This window comes from Seriola dumerili, unplaced genomic scaffold, assembly GCF_002260705.1.
Source record: "Seriola dumerili isolate Sdu_G_001 unplaced genomic scaffold, Sdu_1.0 BDQW01001845.1, whole genome shotgun sequence".
Lineage (NCBI taxonomy): Eukaryota > Metazoa > Chordata > Actinopteri > Carangiformes > Carangidae > Seriola > Seriola dumerili.
Window position 1 is genome coordinate 692,133 of NW_019176100.1, and position 8,799 is coordinate 700,931.

The 8,799-nt window shown below is 41.0% G+C and overlaps 1 pseudogene; it reads right to left on the reverse strand.

Annotated features, from left to right (window-relative positions):
• Nucleotides 1-3,064: 3,064 nt before the first annotated feature.
• LOC111239055 lies at nt 3,065-7,187 on the reverse strand (annotated as a pseudogene).
• Between the last annotated feature and the right edge of the window lie 1,612 nt (nt 7,188-8,799).

Below are 8,799 nucleotides of genomic sequence, written 5' to 3' on the forward strand. Positions count from 1 at the left end.
GGGTCGTTTTGCGTCAGACGTCAGGAAAGAGGAAAACATATTGCAACTGTAGCCTGTCTTCATCTTCCAGTGGATCAGTGCTTCCATCCTCCTATGAGTTAACCTGGAAACAAGAGGCAAATGCACCGGCAGCATCATTACTATAGTCGTTATTGTTATAGATAATGACATGGCTGGATGAAGCAGTTAGTGGGCCCTAGGACAAGAATTTGCTGTAAATGTGATTAACACTTCTTTATTTGTGTACCACGCGAGCAGAGGGCCTCTCTCTGCAGGTAGGGACCAGAAAATAACACAAAACTGCAGGATTCGCTTTAACTGATATCAGACATGAGTATTTCAAGGTCCTTAATTAATTAAATCATCAGAATCAACTGACATGCAGGGAATCTGGGACTTTTTGGGGCTGTGGGCAGTAGCCCGCTCTTCCCATGTGATAATCCAGCCCTGGAAATAAACTCCATAATAACCCAAGAGCTGTTATAGGTCTACAGTTCACATGGATGAATGAGAAAGAAAGAAAAATTTAACAAACCATTAGAAATCTCATTCCCTCTCTTTAAACACCTCCCCCCCCCCCCCCCACCCCCCCCAGTGCAGGGGTTAAAAAAAAACCCTGCATATTTACAGTAATTGAACTCTATGATTTGCTGGCACAAACATTGCCTCATATTTCCATCACGTGCTGTAACCATGCGTTGTTATGTTCGTGTAGGTCTGGGCTCGCACGGCTACCCCCCCCCCCCCCCCGGGGGGTTGAAACACGTCCATGCTCTTGGTGTCCATGTGGTTTGAGACATTAGAGAAGATTATTTTATGAAAGGACTTTATATCAGTCTGTTGAACAGAACTTTGTAGTCTGCGCCTGAGAATCTAAGAATGTTTTTACCTTTATTTTTGACATTTTTTAGATCCTCAGGATTGCAGATGACCATTTTCAACTCGGGCTGTCACTGATGTCAGATTTTCACTACATGATTATCGTGACCAAAAAGAATTCAATACAATAACAATATTATTGCTATAATCTATAGAAAATTTAAAAAAACAAAACAAAAAACTAAATCTATAAAAATGCTATCAATCCAGTTCATCTTCAACTTTGTTATTGTGGTTTTGTCTCTTTGCAAAGAATAGAGTCAAAGTAAGGAGTGTCGGGAGGTGGAGAGAGAGTTCTGCTAAGCCTAACATCATCTGCCATCACCATATTATATGTGTATTCTCTTTATTATTTCAAAGCACGTAATTCTCAAATACTCTAGTATCGTCGGCAATAACCTTGTTTTCAACCTCTACAGTTACATTTGATGCATGATCCAAGTAATCAGACAAGCTGCTCTTGAAAAACGACAATCCTTCCTTTACTATCGCATCGCGCTTTATATATCTGTTCATTCTAGGTATATAACAGTAATATAAGTAAATAGCGATCGCTCCACATTTTCAGATCGTCATTAATCATGTGAACGTTTCAGATATGTGAGCCACCTTGCGAGCAAAGCCACAGTCTAGTAGGCTCGCGACCAGGCGTAGTCGCAGCTCTGTCAGGTCTTCGTGTCCTGCTCATTGTGGGCTGCCAAGACTTTAAAATTTGAAGTTAATGTTCAAAATGTGTAGGACAATGATTGTATTTCTGTGCCACTCAACACTGTAAGAGGTCGTGAAGAAGGTAGATTGTTCCGGTTTGTGTAAATTGCATGGAAATTTATGAACTTAGATATTGCTGTTAATGCACAAACAAGTAGTTAACGGTCCACATAACGAGCGGATTCTTTTTTGTTTTTAAACTTCTGAATTGTTGAATTTTGCGGGTTCAGAAGATTGGATCTGCTCAGCCTGTGCTGCTAATAAAAAGGAACCATTAAACACTAGTTACCAGTGACAAACTGCAAGAATCTCCCAGGATGGTGGAGTAGAGCAGAAGCATCTGGCTATTTTACAACATTATTGAACGTGAAAATGACGGAGTGTGGAGCAGTTGATCAACTTCAAGACATTTATTCAATGTTTTAGACAAAAACATTTGCTGCCCTAGCATACCTATTTGTTTCTGTAAAGATCTGATCTCAGAATACCAGAATTTAAAGAGCATGCAAAATGAACCATCATGAAAATATGTTGTTACTAGTTCGATGAACAATTAAATAGGCTTAAAGGGGGAGGGAAAGGGAAGGGCGGGCGGGGCAGTATATTTTTGCTAAAGTGCAATAACAACATTATGCAGGCTGCAAACACTGCTATACAATTACACAGTTGTCTTAATCAAAAAGTTAAGTAGTACTCATTGAAAAGCAGTGATTGAGTCCTACACGATGCATGGACTGAATGGTCTGTATCACCCAATGAACAAGTAGAGCGTGTTCTGTCTACAAAAATAATATTAAAGAAGATGCGATATAAACAAGGTAAACCTTGATGTCCTAATGCCTGTTGTGTGTGTGTGTGTTGTGTATGTGTGTGTCGTATGAAAAAAGCTGAAATGTTCCCTGCAATGCTGTAAAAGTTACATTCCTCCCTCGCCCCTCTATTCATCACGGACTAGACAGAAGGATCCTCAACTCATAACATGAAGAGGGGGCAGTATTTTCAAGCACATAGAAAACACACGATCTCTAGAAGCTTCTGAAGAAAGATTTTTACTCATGTTCCGTCTACAGGCTGAACGCGTTCTCGGTTCTCTTTTTTATTCTTTTTTTAAATTTTTTAAATTTTTTTCATGATTGGGTTGTTACAGATGTTTTGCCCTAAATGTGTGGATGCTTCATTTCATGGTCCAGTCTCCAGGGTCCCTTATTTCTCCACCCCAGAGCCTGTTAGTCACAAAGGTAAAGTGCCTTCAACCCCCATCCTTGTTCTCTTCATGCCAGCCTCCGCGGGGACTTAAGAAAGGGGTGTAGAGATTGTAATTGCGCCATATGGTTGCCCTTCCTTAGGGGGGAGGAAAAAACAAAAACATGAGGCTGTAATACAAAGAAGTCATGTTAACCGATTAAAAACTATTCACATTTTACATAATATAGTTCTCTGACGTTTGTTTTTAAACATATAAAATACCTAGAGTGGATCATGAGTGCTCCTCGGCGCTGCCGCTGAAAGGAGCGGCTCCGATGGTTGGTCCTTAAACTGCTCGATCAGCTCTGGGTTTCTTGGCTGCTGATCTGCTGGGCAAACTGTTGTCCCCTGACAGAGAGATAAGACAGCTTCGTTTACCCGCTATATTACTTTCTACCAGAACCAATAAACTCACACAATGCACAATGGTTCTAATACACAGCTAAAATAACAGGACCCCCACCCCCCCACCCCACCTCTCTGATCTTATCCCATCACCTTATCTCATCACACTGTGGACACTTACAGAACAGATACAAGTGATGCTTCATTAAGCAACAACAAAAAAGCTGCTCATGCTTGAGTTTCCTGAGACAAAATTTTGCCAAATATGTATCAGCCCATGAAAGGTGACCACACATTGAAGCTAAAGCTGGTTAGCTCACATGTAGCTTAACACAAAAGACTGAAACAGTGGAAACAACCATGTGGCTCTGATGTAGAAGGCAACAAAGTCCAGCGACAAAGCATCAATTAAAGTTTCACTAATCCACATTTGTCGAATGCATGAAAAAAGACAAAATGTAACGTAAACCACAACATGAACGTTTTTATATCTTATATTAACCTGAAAGACATGAGAGTGGCATCAAATTCCCTAAAGGTCGAACTATTCCTTTAACTTTTTTCCCTCTAAAAATAAAAGTCTGTAGGTACATGACATATATAACTCATGTGAAAACTCTCTAAATGCTTTTTAATGTGGTGTTGTGTGCACTTACGCTTCAATCAAGCTGGAATGTCTGACAGTCCCCCACTCTGCTGCAGGACCCCCGACTGCATTGGACATCATTCCTGACATCCTGACCACACAGCGACACGGTGACAGTGAGTCAGAGCACATTATGTTTCAAAGTATGTTTTTTAAAACTGTTTACCCTAAAACCCCATCAATTCACTCTGACACTTACAGCTGTTGCACTTGTTGGTTCTGCATCACGCTCGCAGCCTGTGAAAAAGAAACGAAGCTGAAATCTCATCGGCGTCTCTTCCAAATGTATTAAAAGAACATTTATTTGTGGCAACAACTGGAAATTTAGTGAGAAAAACAATCCTTGATCTGGTGCTCTAGGCCCCGAACCGACCTAAACATCCCTCTGATTTAGATGTCTCTTGTCATTGTTGCAGCAATAAAAACTCTGGCATACTCGCAGAAGCGTTCTCGGCTTGGCAGAAGATCCCGCGTGTCATCATTTAATAATCAGGATTCTACATGGTCCTCTCCACTCTGCAATAACTGCGGCTGAGTAACGGGCTAACTGCCACTCGTTGGACTAATTAGGGAAAAGAATCTGGTCTAACCTTGCCAGAGACAAAACAAGCCATAAGACACCTGTCTCCGGGACCAAATGGTTAAGCCTCCTGAACAAGCTGATAACCTCTGCTGTGCTTGTTACCACAGCCGGTACAGTGCTCACATTAGGAGCCGTGCTCTCACCATGCTAATGAAGGCAGGGTTGTTGATCAAACTAGCCATGTCGAACCCCAATTCCGCGGCGATCTGCGGCGCACATTCACAGACAGAAAAAGGTCAAACATTCATGCAATACAGTGCATGTGCACTTAATGGCATACGCATTATGTCACATGAAATAAGAGTAATACAGCTGTTTTTACTCACTGACTGGTTGCTTCTTTCTGCTTTGCTCTGCAATCTTCAGGTTGGATTTGTAGGTGTCGTTCTCAGGGTCTAATACCAAAGCTTCTTAAAGTAGGATATTGCCTTGGATATTTATTCATGGCTGTCAAAGCCAACCTGGAGCCACAGAGAGAGGGACAGGTATTATTTTTGACAGACACAGTAAAACTCAATAAACCTTGTTTAAATAACATCAAACTCACCCCATCCGTCCATAAGCTTTACTGTAGGTAGGATCAATCCCAATGGCTCTCTCGCAGTCACCGGTTGCCTCTGTATAATTTCCCAGTTTACTGTGAGCTGCAGCCCTGCCAAGTGTCAAAGGCTGTTCCGTTATCTCTAGCTCTTTTAATTATATTCAGATAGTAGCGCACAAAGGAAAGATTGAATTCACCAGCACTGTCTAGTCCAGTTCAAAACATTACATCACCGTGTGCTGTCGTAGAAAGATCTGCGAACCACAGTAGCGGCTCAAAGCAGCGCGAAAACAACGACAGTGTGAAAATCATGTTGTTGTAAATACCTGTTGCAGTAGTACACGGCGTTTCTTAGTCCAGATCAATGGCCTTTGTGTAGCACTCCACCGCACACATCTGTAGTCTCTTTCCTTCATGTGATTGTTCCCTGAGAATAAAACACAGAGTGCATAAAGTTCAGATGCTGTAACAACTTTGCCAGAGAACTCTTACAAATAACAATTATGTTCATTATTAATTATTTTTCTCAATGAACTGATTTGCTGTTTGGCCAATAAAACACCAGAAAATAGTGAAAATAAACATCATTAGTCCAAGATAATATCTTCAGCCAACAAGCTGAAAAAAACAAAGGATATTTACTGTAATATAAGACAGACAAAATCAGCACATTGGAGAAGTTTCAACCACCAAATGTTTTGGCATTTTTCTTGAAAAATGTCTTAAACAAATAATCGATTATCAAATAGTTGCCTGTCAATCGACCAGTTGATTAATGGGCTATTGGCTCCAGCTCAGACATGTTCAGGACTATGATAAAACACATGGAAAACATCACAATACCTGAATATATAACAGAAGGAGCTGCTGGGCTCCAAAATTATCTTTCTGAACAAAGCATCTACCAGTAACGTGAAAGTGTAGTTTAACGTGTGGGTTAATTATGCTGGAAATGTAGTTAACTAAAAACACTTCTGAAGCACATTTAGTGCTGCGTGGATCAACTCGTCCCTTCTCTGTTCCCAACGAAGAGTTTTAACTTTACCTTCATTCTTGAGCTGCTCTGCTCGCTCGATGTCTTCTGGAGATGGGGAGGTCTCTGGTATGGTTATGTTGTCATTCTGAGCAAATGCAAAACAGAGAAATCACTGATGTTGTTTAAACCAAAGTGAAATTAACTGTGAATAAACAGTGACTATGAAGTATTCAGAAGACCTTTCTCACGGCAGACAGTGTGACGTGTTAGCAGGAAAAGTCCAAATGTCTACCGTGAATAGCTTTGACTGTAGAAGATTGAACATACATTTATTTTGTTTTAGCCATGACGCACATCCTGGTGATGTAAAAGCTGAGTTAAGGTTATGGGCACCATATATAATAATAAAAAGGTTTATCCCAAAGTTTGTAAGTGCCATTTATAATATCCTCATTTCCCTCACGTAGAAGTCTTTAACGGATCATGACTGGATCATTTAGACTCAGACTGACACATGGATCAGTCGTGTGGTCATGGGTCGGGCATCGCTAACTAGCTTAGGCTACCAAATGCTGTGGTATGTGGCATTGGTTCATGCTAATAAACCTGTTCCGATACAAACAGAGCCAGGTCCCGTGTGCTGTGTCGGCGCCCACCTTGAGCAGGGAATTGAGGAATATCTCTGTGAGAGGCTGAGGCACAGCAAGATGGCAGTCGCTGGAGCTGATCTTGAAGGTGGTCTCCAAACACTGTATCGCAACTGTAGTGGAGCATCAGTGAGATATTGACAGGATCATTTTGATGAGATCAATGACAGTACATTAATGACTCCCTTTCAAGATAACAGCGAAACAAATGGTCTTAGACTTAACGGTATTATGATGGTGAGTCAGAATTTTGGCTGCACATTCAGAGCGAGAAATTAAAAACTGTCCTGTCCATCTTTCACATTGGATGAAAGACACCACCACACACACACTGCACATCAGTCAGTTGTGATTCTTTTTGATGATAAACCCACTCCTGTTCATCCTCTCTACCCCGGGACAGCGAAGTAAGATCGTGCATTGAGTTCGCTCTGAAACGGACAGGACAGGAGCACTGTCCTACATTTTGAAAAGGTGCTTTCTAAAAAAAAATAAGTGCACAATGAGTCGACCTACCTTCGAGACTCTCCTGCTCATCGGAATTCAAAGCGCCGCAATGGTGTTTGATCACGTAGGAACTGCACAATAGAAAATGCCAAGCGTTTCTCCACCGCCATTTTTACCTAGAAACTGTCGGGCACAGGAAGTAGTTTGGAGTGAAACAGAGACGCACCCACACATCGATGACTATGTTATTAACTCATTGGGTGACACTTTATAATAAGGATACAAAAACACATGCTTAAGCAATGAATAACTAATCCATGTCTCACGGTGATTAATTCCATGAATGCAGGGTTTTAAATTATTGTTTTATGAGTTGCTCAACATCTACATGTTCTGCCCGACAGAAATAATCTGTAGTTCTGTTGACAAGTCACAATCAGAGTCCTGACATATAATAAATTAAACACCAGTTTTCCTGTGCTCCTTCACTACAATGTGAACGACTGACCGATGATTAAAACCCTGTGAGACAGAATGTGATGAGTGATCTTTTCTCTATAACAAAATCATTATTTGTTGAAAATAAAATCAGGCCCTTTATGGTGTTACATAGTTAATCCCAGTTTTTCCCCGTGTGCTATAAATTGTTCTCTACCCTTAGCTTGTAGATGTGACATAAACAAACAGGCCATGCAGTAACAGGTAGATGTTTGCATCTGATAAAAAATATGCTCCATATTGATGTCAGAACAGATACTGTTCTACTTTCAGAAAGATTGATCAATGCCCGCTTTTTTGTGTCCAGTCTCCAGCTAATTTAGTGGCATTAGCTGTAAGTTAATATAGGGAGTAGTTTAGTAGTAGTATTTAGTTATTATTTATCAAGAGTGGCACAAAACACTGTATTCATGTTGGACTCATTGCAAGAAGCTGATTGGGAAAATAGTTTTTGGGGCCTTTAATTTATGCAACAAGTCATCATGAATCATGTATTAGTTATGCATTAGTTAAGCATGTGTCCTGTATCCTCATTTCAACCATCCATGGACAGAATAAGTAATTTACAGTGAGATTCTAATGGTTTGTTAAATTTTTCTTTCTTTCTCATTCATCCATGTGAACTGTAGACCTATAACACGCTCTTGGGTTATTATGGAGTTATTTTCCAGGGCTGGATTATCACAGGGAAGAGGCGGCTACTGCCCACAGGCCCCAAAAAGTCCCAGATTCCCTGCATGTCAGTTGATTGCTGATGATTTAATTAATTAAGGACCTTGAAATACTCATGTCTGATTCAGTTAAAGCGAATCCTGCAGTTTTGTGTTATTTTCTGGTCCCTACCTGCAGAGAGAGCCCTCTGCTCCGTGGTACACAAATAAAGAAGTGTTAATCACATTACAGCAAATTCTTGTCCTAGGGGCCCACTAACTGCTTCATCCAGCCATGTCATTATCTATAACAATAACGACTACTAGTAATGATGCTGCGTGCATTTGCCTCTTGTTTCCAGGTTAACTCATAGGAGGATGGAAGCACTGATCCACTGGAAGATGAAGACAGGCTTACAGTTGCAATATGTTTTCCTCTTTTCTGACGTCTGACCAAAACAGAACCCCCCCCCCCCCCCCCCCCCCAGTGCAGGGGTTAAAAAAAACCCTGCATATTTACAGTAATTGAAACTCTATGATTTGCTGGCACAAACATTGCCTCATATTTCCATCACGTGCTGTAACCATGCGTTGTTATGTTCGTGTAGGTCTGGGCTCGCACGGCTACCCCCCC